Raw genomic sequence first — 19,990 nt, 5'->3', positions numbered from 1 at the left:
TTTCCCTCTTTCCCTTTGTGATTTCATAACAATGCTTTTAATTTCATCATAACACTTTTCAAAATAGCGTGGTTGTCAAGCAACACAATTGGGACTTGAAACTATTTGATCATTGGTTTTTCCTTTGTAATCCATTACTTTGTCTGGCAGCGTTGAAAAGCCTATGCGCTGTCATGCAGACGATCGGCAGCATTATGGGTAACTTGCTGTCACATTCATCGAAAAACCCAAATTGGTGAGAAATAATATAAAAGAGTATGACGAAATCTATATCGAAAACAAGAAAATACCATGATGTTTAGAAACAGCTGGTCAACGTGCCTGGAAGACTGACAAGCAATGTAAGCATTTGCTAACAGAGTCGTATGGCTTGATTTTATTTAGGTAACTGGAGACCAGAGCATGTCCTTGAGTACCTTGTCTGAAAGACAGACACTGTATGTTGGTAGATATATGAATTGTTTTTGCTTGACTGCTGGCTGTAGATCTGTTGGCAGGAGTTTTAAGAAACCCATCTGAGGAAAACAGATGTGATGAGACAACGTGTCTATGGGAGACAGATATACATTATGAGTTATGAGTTCTACTATCTCTCTCTTCGCCTGTGGCCCAACTTTCAGCATAGGCCACGAACAAATGCTCTCCAGACATCCTGGGCCAATTTCTCCAGCTGTCCCCATGTATGGCCAGTCCTCTTCACATCTGCCTCCAGGTCACAGTGCCAAGTGTTTCTTGTGCTGCTTTCAAGACACCTCGGAACTAGGAAAAAGACAAGCTTCCACTTGTAAAAACGGAATTAAACGGTTGTCGACGTCGTAAATTCGGGTATCATTTCGGAGCTCCGCGGTTTATTCGAGTTGACGTCATCAAACATGGTGACCTCCATAGTAATGGATTATAAAAGTGCTTGTTGACCTAATTTGATGTGTAATTCTGCAATATGTGTTTATATTGTTCATTTCGATCTGATTATAGCAATAATATTGCTATATCAATTAAACATTATGTTTATTTAAAAGCTATTCTACCAAGTTAAAAACAGCGTGAATGCAATGATGTTGAAAGTTGGAAATCTCGAGTTGAAACATCTAAGTTCTCCCACTTTTCTCTTTTCCCTTGTGGATTCTGAAAGAGGGCTTATCTTGTGGCGCTAGATGCAGGCTTGCGAAGAGTGTGACCAATCCATCTCCAGCATCTTAGAGTAGAGAGTAGAGTAAATCTTTATTTGGAGATCTCTTTGGAGAGTTTCTTCCTCGACACGCTGCTGTCTTGTTTGCTGCTGCAGAATTCAAAGGATTCTTCTGAGGCACATCATCAGGAACCAGAATCAGAAATTAATGGACTCCGCAGAGGCAATAATTCCAGATAATGGACACCTCGTCAGGTATTCATCCTTAATAGATACTGTATGAGGTGTAAAAACGTACTTGTTGTCGATTGGCTGCTTGCAATAGAGTTATCTGTCAGGAGTTTCCCTTCTTGACTTGTCTGGAAGACCAACAGGTGTGTTATGGCCAGTCCTGACTAACTTTTTAATAAATAAATAAATTAATTCATTCATTCATTAATTTTCCTTTACCCACTTAGTCTACTCAGGGTGATGGGGGGCCGGAGCCTATCCCAGCATGCTGTGGGTGGAAGACATATATGAGATATATTAATTTAATATGACATATTTTATGGGCTGTTTGAGCAACATGTGTGGGAGTCAATGTTCATTTTTGTGCACTTTCTTGTGGTAGGCTGTTACCTATAGGACAGGTAAGGAGATATGCGTGTTGTTTTTGCTGGGCTGTTGCCCTTCTGTTTGTCTGGGGGCTTTGTAAAGAGCCAGGTGTCAGCTGAGGACATGTTCAGGTGTGCTGATCTTTCTTAGTTTATGGCTGTAAAATGGTCTGTAAGGTGAACGAGGGGTCAGGACTAAAACACCTTTTACGCATGCAGAAGCACGCTATGCTAGCTAGCATAGAGAGTGGCAAATTAACACTCATCCCAAGGAAAACAACATGAAATAGCCACCCCAGCCGTCAGGGAAAATAATGCTTTCAGTATAATAGGCTACCCACTCAACTCTAAACTTGCATTGGTGTTTGCTGTCTTGTTGCTTTAGTCTGAATGTGTGAGCAGTCAATGATTGACAGACACACTATTATTGAAAAGGAACGCTATGAAATGAGTGTCATTATGAAATGAAAAAGCGTCAAATAACCACTCACAAATGTGTCAGTCAGAAAAGTGCCATTATGAAATGAAAAACTTTTTTAAACGCCTCTCACAAAAACTCTTATGATCAAATGAAAATGAAAACAATGCAATCATCATGTTTTTGCTTGAACAATAAGCATAGAATAATAGTTGATGACAAATTGAGCATTATTTAATTATTTACCGGGTAACAATTTATGAGCACAATTTTATTCCGGCACATTAGATGCGGTGCATTCAGCCTTTACAGAACACACATGGAAACTTTTGATAGCAGAATAAAGTAGTGGGGCTTTGAATGTACTATTTGTAAATTGGATAAAAGCATCTGCAAAATGACGTGACGTAATGTAATGTAATGTAATGTAATGTAATGTAATGTAAATGTAATCTTTTGAGGCTTTGAAGTCCTATTTGGGAATATTAGGTAATGCTGGAAGTAAAACAGGCAATCACTCTCCCCTCTCTATCTCTTTCAAACACACACACACACACACACACACACACACACACACACACACACACACACTCTCTCTCTCTCTCTCCCACAGTAGACCGCATGCTATTTTTAGCCAAAGAATAATGATCTGTTGAGGAGCGGAGCAGACTTCTTCACTACTCATCCTCTGCTTATTGTTAGAGACAGTCTGTCAGCGACCCAGCCAGCTGAGTCACAAAGATGGACGACTCTCCGCCTACTTTAGCCAAATACAAACACCACTATCATTTAAATGCCGTTTCGCCAATGTGCTTACCTGGCTTACCTGTTCGCACGCGTACGACAGAGGCTCAGTCCTTTGTGCCCCCGACGCGGGTTCGAATCCGACCCAAGGTCCTTTGCCGCATGTGATCCCCTGTCTCCCTCCCCACCTTTCCTGTCTGCCTACTGTCCTGTCTAAATAAAATAAAGGTGAAATTTAAGAAATTTACCACTCGAGGAAGGGGGTTGTGGCCACATTTACCACTGGTACAGGGTTTATGGCACTCGGCGCTACCACATAATATAAAAAATACACAATTGTAACATTCAATTCATTTATTTACAATCATTACTGGTTTCAGAATACATTTATCCTTCCGTCACAGAATATAGTTCCATTGACAGTCCCAGGTTCACTCCGTGACAACTCAAGCTCAGCCAGTTCTCTCTCCCCAATTTCACCATGTCGTTCTTTGTTCACTTCACCTTCATCTTCATCTAACCACTGCTCAAAACTCAATCCACCCAGTAAATCAAACGTTACTACGAAATCGGACATTTCCTTGTTAGAGATTTGTAGACTGACAGGCTAACAGTGGGCGGAGTCAGCACAGGTGTTCTTCATTCATCAGGGAGCGGAGTGATACTGCGGTTGGAGCCGAACTGTAGATTGTTGGCCTATTTACCACTGTTGCTAGCCAATCAGAATCCAGTATTCACTCATGCTGTTGTAGAAGTCTAAATAATAATTACAAAAAAGCCATTTAGCCAATTTGAACATTTGAAATGCATGTGCTTATAGAGGAATGTAACCATTTGGAGGTTTCAGTGGAGACTGAGCCTGGATCCTCCAGTTCTTTATTCTGGTGAAATAAATGCAGCAGCAGTGGAATGCTCACTTGATTGGATATGATCATTTGATAGAGTGAGAAAGAGAGTGAGAGTGAGAGCGACAGACGGACAGACAGACAGACAGACAGACAGACAGACAGACAGACGTGTGTGTGTGTGTGTGTGTGTGTGTGTGTGTGTGTGTGTGTGTGTGTGTGTGTGTGTGTGTGTGTGTGTGTGTGTGTGTGTGTGTGTGTGTGTATTTAAGATCAAGCACAGCATACATGTATATTTTCAAACTGATGAATGTAACCACGATTGAGAAAATAGTGGTTACAGTACTATGGATACTGCAACTCATTGCCATCCAGCAGAGGTCAAGATAGATAGATAGATAGATAGATAGATAGATAGATAGATAGATAGATAGATAGATAGATAGATAGATAAGATAGATAGATAGATAGATAGATAGAGAGATAGATAGATAGATGGATAGATAGATAGATAGATAGATAGATAGATAAAGTAAATTCTGACATTACAGCAGCAACATTAATATCAATGACAGTGACAGCAATGACAACAGCAACAACAGCAACAACAACACTGCACCAACAACAACATAGCTTATGTCAAAAACACACAAAGGGGTAGGTGTCAGTAAGACACTAGAAAAACAATCAATTGAAATAAAGAAACAGTATAAATATATTGATATCAAGATATTAAACCGACGCATTACACAAAGGTTAGTCTCGGCTCCCAGACAATTGGAGAGCTCCGCCTACCAATCGTCTGGGAACTCCTTGTCAAAAATAGTTACGCCCCTTATTGTCACGTTACCAGAAATGACTCACTTTGTAACACGGAGAGAGGTTTTTTTAAACATTGAAAATGGATGTACCAACCAAGCAAGGTTACACTATTTGATTCAGTTTTATTCATTTACAAGCACACGACTTCTGCATGTCACCGCCCCTTGTTCTGCATGACCTAAAGACTCTGGATTGGTTGTGCGATGCAGGTTTTTTTAAACTCTCAAATTGTTTCCTCCCAGTTTTAATGAAAGCTGGGAGAAAGTTCCCAGTCTCTAGTTGAGCGAAGCAGATAGAGACTGAGAAGTCCACACAAAGGTAAAAAGTCTTCTCCAACTGACTTGACATCACCGCTCTAAAAATAACTCAAAATTCTTCCCCCCCTATTCTGTCTTTTCAGGACCCTTTAGATGAAACGGGAACACATGCTAAGGGATCTGTTTTATAGCTTTCAACGTTAAGCCGGATGCTGGGTCCAGCTGTTGGTACGGTCGCTGAGTTCACCGTGGTTTAGCACATTAGCCCTTGTTGGAGGATGGCAATGCTATTTTGCTGCTATGTTACACACATAAAACACAAAAAGTCACGCCGAGGTGAAGAGTGTGGCACTCTGTCTCATTCCCTCTCTGTCTGATACCATTACCATTATCTCGGCCGTGTGCTCATGGCGACCATTTGGAGCACAGGAAGTCTGGCTGGGTAAGTACACTGTAAATTGCCCCACTATTAACTAATCAGTGGATAGGTGTACAGTGATGCTGGTCTGCACCGTTACAGCGGCTCTCTGCGGTGAAAGGCACAGATCACAGATACAAATGCACTGATCAAAATTATGTTTAACTCATTGAGTGCCAGCCACTTTTGGAGAACGGAAGCTCCCAGTGCCAGAGTTTCAGAGCGTTTTCAGTGATTTCTCGAGGCCCACAGAATATTGTGTGATATTACTATGTAAACACCGAACACGCACAAAGAACGAGGAGACTCTCTTCTATCATCTGCAAAAAAAAGTTTATTGATCCCATTTTCCGTTCTTTAGTTATGAGCCGGAGAAGATAGGCTGTTTTGAGCAAAAAGACAGGTTTCAAATTATAAGCTGAGATATTCAGCCTTTTGTGAAATGCAGCATTTCAAGCACATTCACTGACGCTAGCTAATATTTTCTGATGTAGTGACGTGGTGTAGTTCTGTGGAGCCTGCGTGCCCCACCCCCCTCTCCCCGCCTCAGCTGCAAACTCCTCCCCACACGCACCCAGTCTATTTTCGGACCCTCTGTTTTTGCGCCGGGCGGCTCCCGGGCGGCTCCCAGCGCGACAAGGAAATGCCAAACGGGACTGCAGGGATAGGTTTGGCCCTTCGGCATCGGGTGCTGCCTTTCTGGCGGGTAATCGTGTGGAGAAACTATATGCAGACAGACAGACAGAGGCAGAGGAGCTCAGTTGTGTGCGCGGATTGACTGATGTTCGCAGCCCGACGTCAGCTGCAGACAGAGCAATCTATATGGCTCTGGCTGCAGCATGCATCGGCTTCTCTTTGATCACGGCTTTTTGCTGCAGTTTTCCGGACCTTTCTGTAATCTGGAGAGCACTGTCGCCACCTAATGAGTCTGTAAAATAGGTTATACACCTTCAATAGCTCCCATATTTGTACAGGAGATGCCTGATGCTTTGATCCACGTCCCACCGTCAAAAAACGCAATTGACGAACATACTCGTCCTTGGCACTCTACGTTACTAAACGAAATGACGAACATACTCGTCCATGGCACTCAATGAGTTAGACATGCTACATATAAAGACACGCAACAGCCAAACTAAATGACTGCTTTTAATGACAAAGTGCTTAAATGCTGTGTGTTAGGTTGTGTCTGAGTTGATTAGATGTTAAGCGCAGCCGCAGACTTCATGCACAGAATAGTCAGTCAGTGTAATTTGATTGTCTGATTCTCTAACTGAATAACTGATAATAAAAAAAAAGATTTTAATTCAATTATTTTGGAAACTGTCTCCTGTGAATTATATCGTTTTCTATGATATTTCTTCTATGATTCTGAGTAGAAGAAAAGTAGGAAGTTAGGACGTCCTGAGATTTGAGCTGAGGCATAAGTAGGTAGCAAGGAGAACTTTTGATAAACTTGTCCCACTTTTTAGTATGCGACTCAAAAGCACATTTTTGACCCGCCAGCTTTGTGGAAGTTTTTATATACTAAGAAAAATAACTTTTTTCAAAATCAACTGGTACATGTTGTAAATTCTAATAATGTTCCACTAAGGTTTGAACTCAAATATGCAAAAGCCTTTGTATTTGTGCGTGTGTGTAAAGTTACTTTCAGGTCTGAATAAAAGTCGAAACACTGAGATCAAACATCCCCTGAAGACCTTCCCTCTTCAGAACAAGTTCACGGTGAAGAAAGATGGCGGCCGATGAGCCATGTGTTGTCATAGGTGACTTAACGGCGAAGGCTCTTTAATTCCCCCACTCCATCTGCGGATCATAACTCACGTCTTTAAGATAACCTTGCTTTTTTCACTTCCAGAAAAAACAGACACGCATTCTTCCAGTGTGTGCTTTCAATTATCACTGCGAAGGAAGGACCCTTTCTCCAGGGCCCTCCCCCCCTTCCCTCCCTCCCTCCCTCCCTCCCCCACCTCCTCTTCTCTCCGCACCAAGTTATGTTTTTCAAAAGAATCTTTGCTTCCATCAGTCATCGACTCAATCTACCACACACACAAAATGAACTGAAAGAGAGTCAAAGACAGCCGAAGTCATCATCACATCCACCCACTCCACTCCACCCACCCAGTCTGCGCTCACAGGCCTCGGCGAATGATCATATGAATTAAATACTGAGTCTCAAACATACCAAGGACCAAATCAACCAGGACAGAGCGCACATGGGCTGAGACGGGTAGAGATCTCTTTGGATCACAAAGATGTCTTTTTCAAAGCTTCGTATCTGCAACACAGCGCGGATCCCCTCAGGATCCCCCTTTTGTGCTACAACATCGCTAACTACCACTTGCGTCCATGTGCGATGGCAGAGGGAGCGCGCTGCAGCTGAGGGCCATGGGAAAGCCATAAAATAAGTATTTTGCCACTGGACTTCAGCCGAAAAGCATTAGCTACGAATGCCGTCTGGGCACAGTGATGCTTCGTTGGGTCTGGGAGTGGACTGAGAGAGAGAGAGAGAGAGAGAGAGAGAGAGAGAGACAGACAGACAGACAGACAGACAGACAGACAGACAGAGAGAGAGAGATGGAGACAGAGAGAGAGAGAGAGAGAGAGAGAGAGAGAGAGACTGTTATCACAAATGTAGCCCCCAGGATGACTAAAATAGTAGCACAAGCACTGCAGACCTTTACACCGGGACCAGAGGGTAACAACATAAAGAGATGGACAGAGAGAGAGAGCAAGTCAGAGAGGAATGAAAGAAGCAGAGGGAAATGAATATGCATGACTGTAAATATTGATAAGAGACAACAAATAGAAACGGAGAATAAAGACAGAAGGAAGAAACCAGTGACACAGGAGAATAAGAGCAACTCACATCTAGAATGAATGATAACTATAAATAGAACTGTATTCCCACAACAATGTGAACTATAGAAATATCCAACAGGATAACTATTAACTATATTTTTGTTCGATTTGTCTTTTTGGATGCATGGAACACGTCAACATTTTCAACCAATCAAATTACAGTTGTAAGAAAGAAAGAAACACGGGTGGGAAAATATGGTAGCTCACAGCAGTGATGCGTCACTCTGCTGAGGAACATATCACAGATATCAGATCAGACAAGAGCAAAGAGTGGATATTTTTCTGCTGATCTCTCTCTCTCTCTCTCTCTCTCTCTTCACAACAATCCCCCAAACTGTCATTCTATGGCATCAACAGGCCCTCCCCTGGAGACGGCTGAGCCTGGACGCTGTGTGGCTCGGACTTGTTAAGTGGTTAAGTGTTAGCCTGGGGCACGAACGCTCCCCACGCGCTGTGGGCTCCATAACAAACAAGAGCCTTTTTGTTCCCATTGCCCTTATCTAGCAGCTTGTATGTCATGCACTCCCGCCGTGCAACATTATTTTGTAGCATTTAGGAAGAATCTAAAGTAGTGTTGCTTTAAGATGAATATGCCTCGGGGCCAATCTGATGCTAGAGGTTACTCTTAGATCCACCGTACGTTAGATTGACGGTAGACATCGTTGCTGTGGCTGAAAAGTGGCACAGTGCACACTGTTTGAAATTTCACAGGGTTGAGTAGACATTCATTGTGTGTGTGTGTGTTTGTGCAAATATGACCTGTGTGAAGAAGATAAATGGCATGGAAATAAATATAATCTTTCTGGGGCCGCAGACAAAATGTCTCGGTCTGAGAAACACCACTATTGCATCCGATTTTGAAAATGCACCACGAAACGTTGATAAATAATTGTCTCGCAACAAGAAATGGAGAAGGTTAAAAAGAGGGAAAAACATTTGTTCACATCGTCAAACGTCAGCGTGACGCCTTTCCCTGGACGCCGCCAATCAATCATGGACCCTCAAGAGGTTGTGATGACACCCCTGGTATTCCGCAGACCCTGTGAGTCACAAGGCTCTTTCACACCGGCCTTGAAAGCCGAAAAATGCACGGAAAATAGGATTCGCTCCTCCGATGTGAAAGTCGTGAACGCGCTTTGGTGGACAATTGTTTTACGCCTTTTGTTCCCGCGACGGTAGGTAGTAACAGTGCCGGGTTACCTGGCAACCCGCCTCCATTTGAAAGGTCGTCGCAGCAAGCCGGAAAAGGTGCGAATGGTCAGCTCATTCATAAAAAAATTACAGGGGAAATCACCTCATGTATCAAGAAAGTGCAGGAGTGAAAGTAAAAAAAAGTAGCCTATACAATCATGACTGCAGGGGCACCAGGAGGAATGCTCCGTGCGGACGGTGCGGTTAGGCTTTATGCCCAAAGGATTTTGACATTAGTAGGTAAAATTAACGGATATAATAATAAGCTTCAGAGGGCTATAGCTGTCTGTGGCGAGTTGGTCTGAGGTTATTCCCTCTCGAAATCAGCTCTGTGCATTCCCTTACAAAAACTACTAACGTTAAGTAGTCATGTGCATTTATAGCCTATACTATTCCCCCGACGAACGTTATGCAGACTGCAGCTGTTTGATATGCGGGCGGTCGTGTATCGTTCCACCTATCCTCCCTGCTCAGCGGACTAGGAGAAGGAGGGAAGTCTTGGTTGTTGAATGAATTCGTTCATCATACAGTAGCCTAGGCTACACTAACCTATGAAAATATTCATTTGGGCTAGGAGGAGCTGGAAATCCCTCCGTTCGCCTTTCAATCCGGGAGCAGGGGATTTCACCTGAAAGTACACAGCAGCACGGGAATGTGGCCGTGCTGCTTGGCTCTGTGTGAAAGCAATTTCTGTGGCGAGGGTGCGGCCTTTGCGAGACTCTTAAACGGCAATTTTTGCGCGATCTGTGTGTGAAAGAGCCTACAGAGAAACACACGCCAAAATGAGAAAGAAAAAGAGTCTGAGAACAGCAAAGGGAATCCATCAGCAGACTAGGAGAGTCATTGCTCGCAGGGAAATTTTATTGGAGGGATAATATAATAAGTCAGCATTACCAATGCCTCACAGCACACAGAGTCTCCATTGGAGAGAGAAAAGTACTGTATAAGCTACATTAATTATTGCCAAACAGTGCTTTCAGGCCCTCAGAGAGCGAAACTCTTGATGTTGAACAGCAGGGGGCTTTTAGGGGGATGCAAAACATTCTACGATCTTTGATCGGGCCTGACATTTTTTTCCTCAGACGTTATCTGAATGGGAGTCTCGGTGCCATTGACAGGTATTTGTTTCAAAATGACTGAATGGCTGCTGCTTTTGCTCTCAAAAATTTTCTTCAACGTGTTTGTTCTATATTTATATATTTTTCAATGTGTGGGTCGTCGCTCACCAACTCATAAATTAAATTGAAATAAGCTCTTCCGCACTATTTATCCAATGCTAAATTTACACTGTGATCTTTTCATGCGTTTGCTGCCAACGGGTTCTGTAATGCAAAGTGCAGATTCTCATTAATAAAAAGATAAGTATCTGGGGCATCTTCCAGACAGATTGTGGAGTCGTATGCAGACAGATGCATCAGTGATGTGTGACAGTGCCAAACGCAGGGAATCAGAGCCAGCAATACTCCCACGCGTCACCCTGAATGTCAGCGTTTATGGAAAAGGACAAGTATATCTGGGGCGTTAATCTTGACACCTGGCTGGTAAACAGTAAGGGTGATCTCCTGAGGAGAACGGGGAAAGGCAGACACACAACACTGTTTTGCATGAGGACAGCAAGGCAGGTTGAATCCATGCGGGAGACAAAACAATAAAAAACGCTTTTTCTCATCTGATTTTTTTTTGTTTTTTTTTACTAATGTGAAGCTAACCAACTGGAAACTAGAGTCCGACCGGTCGAGCTGAGGTCACTCAAGCAATTGCGATGTCATCAGTGAGTGATGTCATCAGTGATTATCCCTTCAGTGACGTCACTGGTGTGGAAGAGGGATGTTGGAGAAGGTTTTTGGAACCAGTCGATGGTTTCCGCCCCTGGGCTGAAATCTCTATTAACGGAGCACCCCTTCACGAAGGTGAAGGCGCATTGCTCAGGAGGGATGACAACAGTCAAGATTGAGGAGGTGTGAGAAACTATACTTAGAAGAAGAAGAAGAAGAAGAAGGTCTAGAGTGAGACCATCCAACTGTGAGAGGCAGCAATGTGCCGCAAGGCATCCAGTCTGCCGGAAAGCCATTAGAAGAAGAAGAAGAAGTGACGTCACTCAAGTAATTGTGATGGTATCACTTGAGCAATGACTGTTGACATTCATGTCAATAGTGACATCATCAATGACATCATCAGTGACAGCATCAGTGGGAAGCGTGGGCTGATTTTTTCCACTTTTTTTTGCACCAGATTCATTCCAGACCCCTGAAAAGAGACGATTGAAGCAACGGTGCACCTTGCAACAGATGGACAGCTCTCCAATTATAGTAGTAAGATAATTATATACTTCATCGCTGTTGCGGAAACCTGGTATATCTGTTTTTTGGGGGGATTTTTCTCTTCAAAGGAAGAAAAAACATTCACATTTTAACATAGTGTAATAATAATAACAACATGAATAACCAGTAATATAACATCTTGTAAATACACACACACACACACACACACACACGCACACGCACACGCACACGCACACACACACACACACACACACACACACACTTACACAAAGCCGCTGCCAAATATTCATTAATGGCCCACTGATGCCCAAGCCCCTCCCTCTGTGACTGTCAGTGACCTGGAGTTATGTGCAGCCTGTGAGCGTTTCTCCAGGTGACAGACGCCATCAGAGGTCGACTCGACACGCCGCACGGAAAACACGCGGGAGGAGGATTTCCACCCAAACCACAGAGAGATGGAGGGACAGAGAGAGCGAGCAGGAGTAAGAAGAACATTAGGAGAAAAAGCGGAGGATGGAGAGAACACAGAGATGGGCAGAAGGCTGAGAAAGAGGCCGGGAATGCAATTAACTGTGAAGGACAATGAGGAGGACAGAGATGGAGAGAAGAGGAGAGAGAGCGTCAGCGAGAACCAAATCAAATCAGACGAGGGCTACGTTTGCCAGCGAGTCGATCCAGCTGTTCCAAAGCGGGGTCAAAGAAGAAAGAAATCAAGATGTGAACATCTAAAGCTGCAGCAGACAGTATTCAGAGCGGGTGGAATGAGGTCCACATAGCAGGCCCTGAGCACACAGGAATAAAGGCTTGCTAGTAGCATTAAGAGGGGGAAGAAAATAGATAAAAGGAAAATCAGAACAAACGCGCAGAGCATGCGACTGAATTAGAGAAAATGGACTGCAAACACTACCAGTGAGATCAAGAGGGAGAGAGTCTGGAGAAAATGAAAGAATCCTGGAGCATCTCTACTTGCACTGACAGCAGAAAATACAACTGTATTAGCATGATAATTATATCCCTCATGATACTTCACTCGGGCTTTAAGAACGGAGCCCGCTACAGCCTCTGAAAGACAGTCAACCTATGGAGAATGGGACCAAATATAGCTATACCATTATGTCACTGAACGCATCGTGGGCCACCAGAAACACTCCCGAAGGCCACGACTCACTGGCCCGTCCCAAAACAATGAATGGAGATGCCTCTGCAGCAAGTTGGCTTTTAAAGGATCAAGAATTTCTGTTCCAAACACACCGTTTTATCGAGAGGGACTTCCAGTAACACATCCATGTTGCTGTGACTAATTTGTCTACAAGTCACTCTGTAACCACGAGGCAACAACCCTGCTTCTGTACACATCGCTCATTAATAACGTCCAGAGCTACAAAAGCAACTCGTCGGGCTCGTTATCAACATTCAATATTTGCAGAAGTCATTGTACTGTGGCAGCGATCTTCAGTTGCTGCTGCCAGCAGCTGAAAAGGCCTGAACTTTGCTACACCATAATGGACATTGCTTTAGAGAAACTGATGATATATATACTGTTTATTAAGAGGTTGAATTGCTTTCCGGATAACGTCCAGAGCTACAAAAGCAACTGGATGGGGTCGTTATCAACATTCAATATTTGCAAAAGCCATTGTAGTCGGTGTTTGCGAGGTTTCTCTTGTTAAAAGAGAGGGCAGAGATGGGAGATGTGGGATTGTAATAAGGTGCAACAGCTGTCTTTAGCCTGCTGGAAACGAAGAGGCAGTTGTATTGCTGCCAATTGAATTGGCATTAAAGCAGCAATTGAACAGGCTTTATTGGAGCTTAAATGAGCTCTTCCACGGCGAAAACTATTTGATAACGAGCCATTAAACCGTTAAAAAAACACGTGTCGGTGAAAGTTAGAACATCCCTTGGCAGTGAATTTTGTATAGCCTCTCAACAACGTTTATGGGCCAACACGTCTTTTCCTCGATTTTCACGACCAAAGGTGTGAAATGAGCACTGGCCATTAAGTGCGGAAGAAGATAACAGGAAGTAATGGACAGGTGATGCGGAAGTGCACGTCCCTTGACCTCGCTTAACGAACCTTGATGCTTTCAGATGGGGAACATTCGATCGATCCAGGAAGTAGGAGAGCACGTTTTCGCCGTTATCTGTGCAAACTGTGGCCGTCCTGAGTGGCGCTGCTGCAAATTGGATCCGTGTACAAGAGCAGGGAGAGATGTCAGAGGCCAGCGGAGACACAGGGCTTTTTGTCTTTGGTTTGTGAAGCCGAAAGGAGGAGGAACAAGTGAAACAAGATTCAAGATTCACTTTAATAACCACAGTAAGTAGATCGATTACAAACGAGGAATTTGACTTAGTGCAAGTATGCAGCACAGCCGTTACATCAGGAGTAGAGATGAAGCAACACTGAGAAACAAGCACAAACTATTATAACGTGCAAAATATAAAGTCCTTTAAAGTGACATACATTAAGATGGGGGGGGGGGGGGGGTTGGATAATAATGTCCATAGGATAATGTCCATGGGGTGATGACCCTGGCCCGTTACTGAGCCGGCTATGCTCAGGGGGCATAGGGAGATGGGATAGTGATAAAGTCCTTATTTGTGGGGGCTTTCGGGTCGTGTACAATAGAAATAATAGGAAAGTAATAAACCATTGGCATCAGAGAAGAAAGGTGAAAATGAGAAGAACAAAATCAGAAACTATCATGAAAATGTGATAAAAAATATATTTGACCAACGTCACCAGTCTCTCTCTCTCTCTCTCTCACACACGCACGCACGCACGCATGCACGCACGCACGCACACACACACACACACACACACACACACACCCCGGCCCTTACCATCTCCATGGTATAGACCCCCATCTGTTACAGCATTGGCTATTCACTCTATTCTAGCACCACCTATTGATGCTACTCCAACTGTTCACTATACAGCTTCAGCACTGTTCATAGGACGAGAGGGAACACTGTAAACCATAGGCTGATGTTTGAATATGAGAGCAAATCACATTTTTGCAACCATCTAGTCATCCAAAACTGTTCCCCCAGCCATTTGCACTTGGTAAACAGCATAGAGAGGTGGAGATAACTGGAACAGATCTCTACGAAATAAAATTTTACGACAGCAGATCCTGTTTTCATGGAAAATCATGACCAAGAACATTTGCCTAAATAAAGTTCCTAACTGAGTCACACACACGGCGAGCTGAGAGTGGAGTAACACGAAAGATAGATGGACAGAGTTTACTGATAGCTGCACACATATTGCAACGCTTAAACATAATTACATCATACAACCAGTCCGGAGCGCTCAACGTTTTCAGCTAGGTCAACTTCAGCATCTCCTCGCTACTCTGTGTCTTCACCGTGTTACAGAGAGCTAGCACCACTGAGCCGCCATGCGTCTCTGAAGACATACAGCAGCCTGACCTCTGGCACTGACAACACAGTCGTACTTATTATGTCATGGAAAAGGTGAAAGTGTACCCTTGGGATCTGTCTTAGCCTGATGCACGGCTCGCTAGCCTGGGAACTCCAAACCTTAACGTGTGATATTTTTGCAGTCAGCCCAAATGATGTAGGTTGGATTCTCCGAAACGGTTAGTGAGTCTGGCTCCTTCTTTCAAGGCAAAACAGCCAATAAAAGCAGTTAAACGCATGACAGCTAAATTGCGCTAATCACCCGACTGCTGTAATGCACATGAAAGAGGAGGCTTCTCCTCACACAGCTTTTGGACGAGCATCGTGCTGAGGCACAGGAGACGGCTTCATTTTGCCAGAAGAGCTCGAAAAACACAGAGCGAAGTTTTGCCGTTCTGACATATTAGCCGTAAAGAGCTAAACCGAGCGCCGTCTTGTCCGTGAAACATGGTGACGATGAAGACGGCCAGACAGACGCAAAGAGTGACAGTTATGAATAAAATATGGACCAGTAACTTGATTAATATTGAAGAATAACAACAGGCGCTGGGACAGCCGTGGAACCGTGATTGAGTGATGGCTCTCAATTACACAAGTGTGCGTGTGTGTGTGTGTGTGTGTGTGTGTGTGTGTGTGTGTGTGTGAGTGAGTGAGAGAGAGAGAGTGGGAGAGAGTGTGTATGTGTGTGAGTGTGAGTGAGTGTGTGTGTGTGTGTGTGTGTGTGTGTGTGTGTGTGTGTGTGTGTGTGTGTGTGTGTGTGTGAGTGCGAGAGAGAGAGAGAGAGAGTGGGAGAGAGTGTGTATGTGTGTGAGTGAGAGAGAGAGTGGGAGAGTGTGTACGTGTGTGAGAGAGTGGAGCGTGACATTTTGATTGATGATGCTTTGGCAATATTGTACCTGTTACATTCATGCCAATAAAGCGATCTGAATTGAAATTGAATGGAATAGTGTGTGAGCATGCACAGGTGCATTTTGCATTTGAGCGGTGAATGCGTGTCATTTTCTAATGGTAGTTGTCTGAGTGCCAGAGAATGACAGGAGGACAGTTTACTCCAAAATCCAAAATAAGAAGTGGCATATAACCGTGCTCATCTCCCCATTGAACTTCTCTGCCTCATTCATTTGGGCATAATGAAGTGGTTCCTCTGACATTTGGACAACGGTAAAGTCTAAAATGCATTGGACACAGATTTGAATTTGAAAACTACACCTCTAGTCATCTATTTCTATTTCCTTCTGTCTTTTCTTCTGGCAGACCCCCCCCCCCCCCCCCCTCTCTCTCTCTCTCTCTCTCTCTCTCTCTCTCTCTCTCTCTTGCTCTCTCGGACCTCTCTCTCTCTCTCTCTCTCTCTGACCTCTCTCTCTCTCTCTCTGTCGGACCTCTCTCTCTCTCTCTCTCGGACCTCTCTCTCTCTCTCTCTCGCTCTCGCTCTCGCTCTCTCTGACCTCTCTCTCTCTCTCTCTCTCTCTCTCTTGCTCTCTGACCTCTCTCTCTCTCTCTCTGTCGGACCTCTCTCTCTCTCTCTCTCTCTCTCTCTCTGACCTCTCTCTCTCTCTCTCTCTCTGACCTCTCTCTCTCTCTCTCTGTCGGACCTCTCTCTCTCTCTCTCTCTGACCTCTCTCTCTCTCTCTCTCTCTCTCTGACCTCTCTCTCTCTCTCTCTCTCTCTCTCTGACCTCTCTCTCTCTCTCTCTCTCTCTCTCTCTCTCTGACCTCTCTCTCTCTCTCTCTTGCTCTCTCGGACCTCTCTCTCTCTCTCTCTCTCTCTCTCTCTCTCTTGCTCTCTCTCTCTGACCTCTCTCTCTCTCTCTCTCTCTCTCTCTCTCTCTCTTGCTCTCTCGGACCTCTCTCTCTCTCTCTCTCTCTCTGACCTCTCTCTCTCTCTCTCTGTCGGACCTCTCTCTCTCTCTCTCTCTCTCGGACCTCTCTCGCCTCTGTCCCTTCAGACAAGAGGGAGGTCAAATGCCGCTCACAGGCAGGCAGATGGAGAGTGTGGGATGATGCATGACGAGCTTATCTGTGACACTCAGCACCCAGTATCTCCTCACCTCTCCCCCTTCTTTCTGTCTGTCTGTCTGTCTGTCTGTCTGTCTGTCTGTCTGTCTGTCTGTCTGTCTGCCTCTCTGTCTGTCTGTCTGCCTCTCTGTCTGTCTCTCTGTCTGTCTGCCTCTCTGTCTGTCTGTCTGTCTGTCTGTCTGTCTGTCTGTCTGTCTGTCTGTCTGTCTGCCTCTCTGTCTGTCTGTCTGTCTGTCTGTCTGTCTGTCTGTCTGTCTGCCTCTCTGTCTCTCTCTCTGTCTGTCTGTCTGCCTCTCTGTCTGTCTCTCTGTCTGTCTGCCTCTCTGTCTGTCTGTCTCTCTGTCTGTCTGCCTCTCTGTCTGTCTGCCTCTCTGTCTGTCTGTCTGTCTGTCTGTCTGTCTGTCTGGCTCTCCTGTCTCTTTGTCTGTATTGCACAGAATGTTTCTCTCCTCTGTATGTGCTGTATGTTTCTCTCCTCTGTATGTGCTGTATGTTTCTCATCACCGGCCATGCCCTGCTCTGTGCAGTCCTATCGGTCCACTCCACCCTCGCTCGCTGATGCCTCTCATACAATCTTGACACAAGCCATGAGCCTAAACATGCTTACGTAAACACAAAGGAATCCCAGAAGAAGAATCCGGATTTAGCCACAGACATCTTCAACGCAGCGTCTGCTCTGTTTCTGCCCCGACTGCACGTCGGACCGAGCCAGGCTGGACCGAGCCAGGCTGCGCTGAGCGGATGATTTTTGGATTATTTTCGTTTCCGGGCTTGTGGGCAGACGGGTCCATGAAGGAATGCTGCTTCCCCTTCCATGAATTTGCAAATACAATCAAAAAAGAGAGTTCGCATGAGGGAGGCTCGAAGCCCTGTCAAACATTCTCACGTTCCTGTTTGGATGTGGCTCATGAAAATAACAACCCATACAAAGTAAACGGGCTACTAGTGTGAGAGGATGAGGAAAGATTTGCTAGTTTAGTTGCTCTCTCTGAAGCTGTATTCAGTCAGTATAGGCATTATGGTTAATACTTAATATAATAGGCCTATAGGACAGATACATGCATTGACCTTTTCACATAGTGCTTACTTTTGTGCATGTGTACTTCATCAAGTTTCTTTCTGATTTTTCTCCCATTTTCTCCCCGATTGTTCTTGGCCAATTCCCCCTGCTGTCCCGGTCGTTGCTCCACTCCCTCTGCCGATCCGGGGAGAACCGTAGACTAGCATGCTTCCTCGAACACATGTGCAGTCGCTAACTGATTCTTTTCCCCTGACAGCGACAGAGTTTCACCAGCAGGACGTAGCATGTGGGAGGATCCCGCTATCCCCCCAGTTCCCCTCCCCCCTCCAAACAGACCGACCAGAAGAGGCGCCTTTGCAGCAACCTGGACTCATACCCCACCGGCTTCCCACCTGCAGACACGTCCAATTGTGTCTGTAGGAACGTCTGACAAGCTGGAAGTACTGCTGCTGTGAATTGACCCGGGCTAATTATTTTACCTCTACACTACCCAGACCCCCCATGTACTTGCATGTGTGTGTACTTATGTGTGTTTGTCCTAGTGTGTGTTTATTAACTCGTAAAATGATATTTATTGCTGGGACCCTGACAGATGTCTCTCCGTTCCCATCCTGTTAATTTCTTTGAAGAGAAGCAGCAGCTTGCATGAATGCAAGCGCGTCTGCTGGTGCACGTATGGTTACTGTGTGTGTGTGGGCATCATGTGGTGTGTGTGTGTGTGTGTGTGTGTGTGTGTGTGTGTGTGTGTGTGTGTGTGTGTGTGCGCGCTTGCGTGCGCGCTTGCGTCTGTGCTATAAGAGGTTACATCTCTAGCACACAATTCTCCACATCTCTTTGGCTGCAGAGAGGCATAAGAGAGCTGCAGCGCTGCATTTTCTGCAGTTTCTCCACTGGCTAATGTTAGAAATTAATCTGTATTCGCCTACCATTGATTCACGACTCAGTATCCAGTCTGAAGAAGTTGACTGCATCTTGAGCATCATAACCTGTGTGATGCATGTATCCACATGTCTCCAATGATGTATATCCAATGAATGAATTATTGCATTCCACAGGATTTTTTTGGTTTTTGGTTTGAAATGCCTTGTATAAAAATAATAAAAATAAAATAATAAAATGTGTGCAATATCTGTTTACCATATCAAATAAAATTAGCACTCATATTTCAGTTCTGCACCATATCAGGCTACATCAAAACATGTCACATACATGACATTATTTTCACAATTCCTCTTTGGTTAAAATAATAATCTTGGGTTTATTTTAGAGCTAATCCTCCTACCTATTATCATGTCCATGTATCACTGAAATGACAATCCGTTTCATATTGCATTGCAGTCTCATCGACAGTGGAGAGCAAATAACGTCACACAAAATACAGCAAACGAGGGTTGAAATTGAAAGTAAAACTCCCCAGATAATTGTCCGGTAGCCTATTTGAATCACCTCCCAAATCTTATACCCTGTTCATCAATAACTCATTAAGTTAAAACCGGAAGAAAAGGCTGATTCGGTGACTTACCTCACGGGTTTTAAACTGCAATCCCGCTGATGCTGCGGTTGAGACGTGTCCGCCCAGCGGTGTTCTGCCTAGACCCGGAGCTTCCTCCGAGACTGACTGGCTCCCAACTTCTGCGCTCCTATTTAACGCAGTGCCGGTGCAAAAGTTTTTTTTTTTTTTTTTTTTTCATCCACGGATATAGGCTAGGCTATATCTATAAAAACACAATAAAATCAATCAGGTGCTGCTGCTGCCACGGGTTTGTCCATTTACTCTACTTTTTATTACCTCAATTAATGACCGGCGGTGCGCGCTTTGATAGGAGCGCATGCAGGCAGGCAGGCGCCGGCTCGGTTCTGCACGGTGACAGTTCACTGCCCGGTAATCCAAGTGCGTCTAGTCTCCCGTTTCCGAGGATGAGCGTGCGCCCGAGCTCCTCCTCGCCTTATCTCTCTCGTTAAAGACA

The 19,990-nt window shown here is 44.6% G+C and overlaps 1 protein-coding gene across 1 annotated transcript in view; it reads right to left on the bottom strand.

The window, feature by feature from the left end:
- The window catches only part of calcr (calcitonin receptor), a gene marked incomplete at its 3' end in the record, with an annotated part of 73,535 nt that extends 53,865 nt beyond the window's left edge, over positions 1-19,670 (bottom strand). The window contains exon 1 of the mRNA XM_083645783.1: positions 19,546-19,670. The remainder of the gene's footprint in view (positions 1-19,545) is intronic.
- Between the last annotated feature and the right edge of the window lie 320 nt (positions 19,671-19,990).

The sequence above is a fragment of the Poromitra crassiceps genome (assembly GCF_964638095.1).
Source record: "Poromitra crassiceps genome assembly, chromosome: 11".
Lineage (NCBI taxonomy): Eukaryota > Metazoa > Chordata > Actinopteri > Beryciformes > Melamphaidae > Poromitra > Poromitra crassiceps.
Note: the sequence above shows the minus strand (reverse complement) of the source record. Positions and strands in the feature narration are given on the sequence as shown.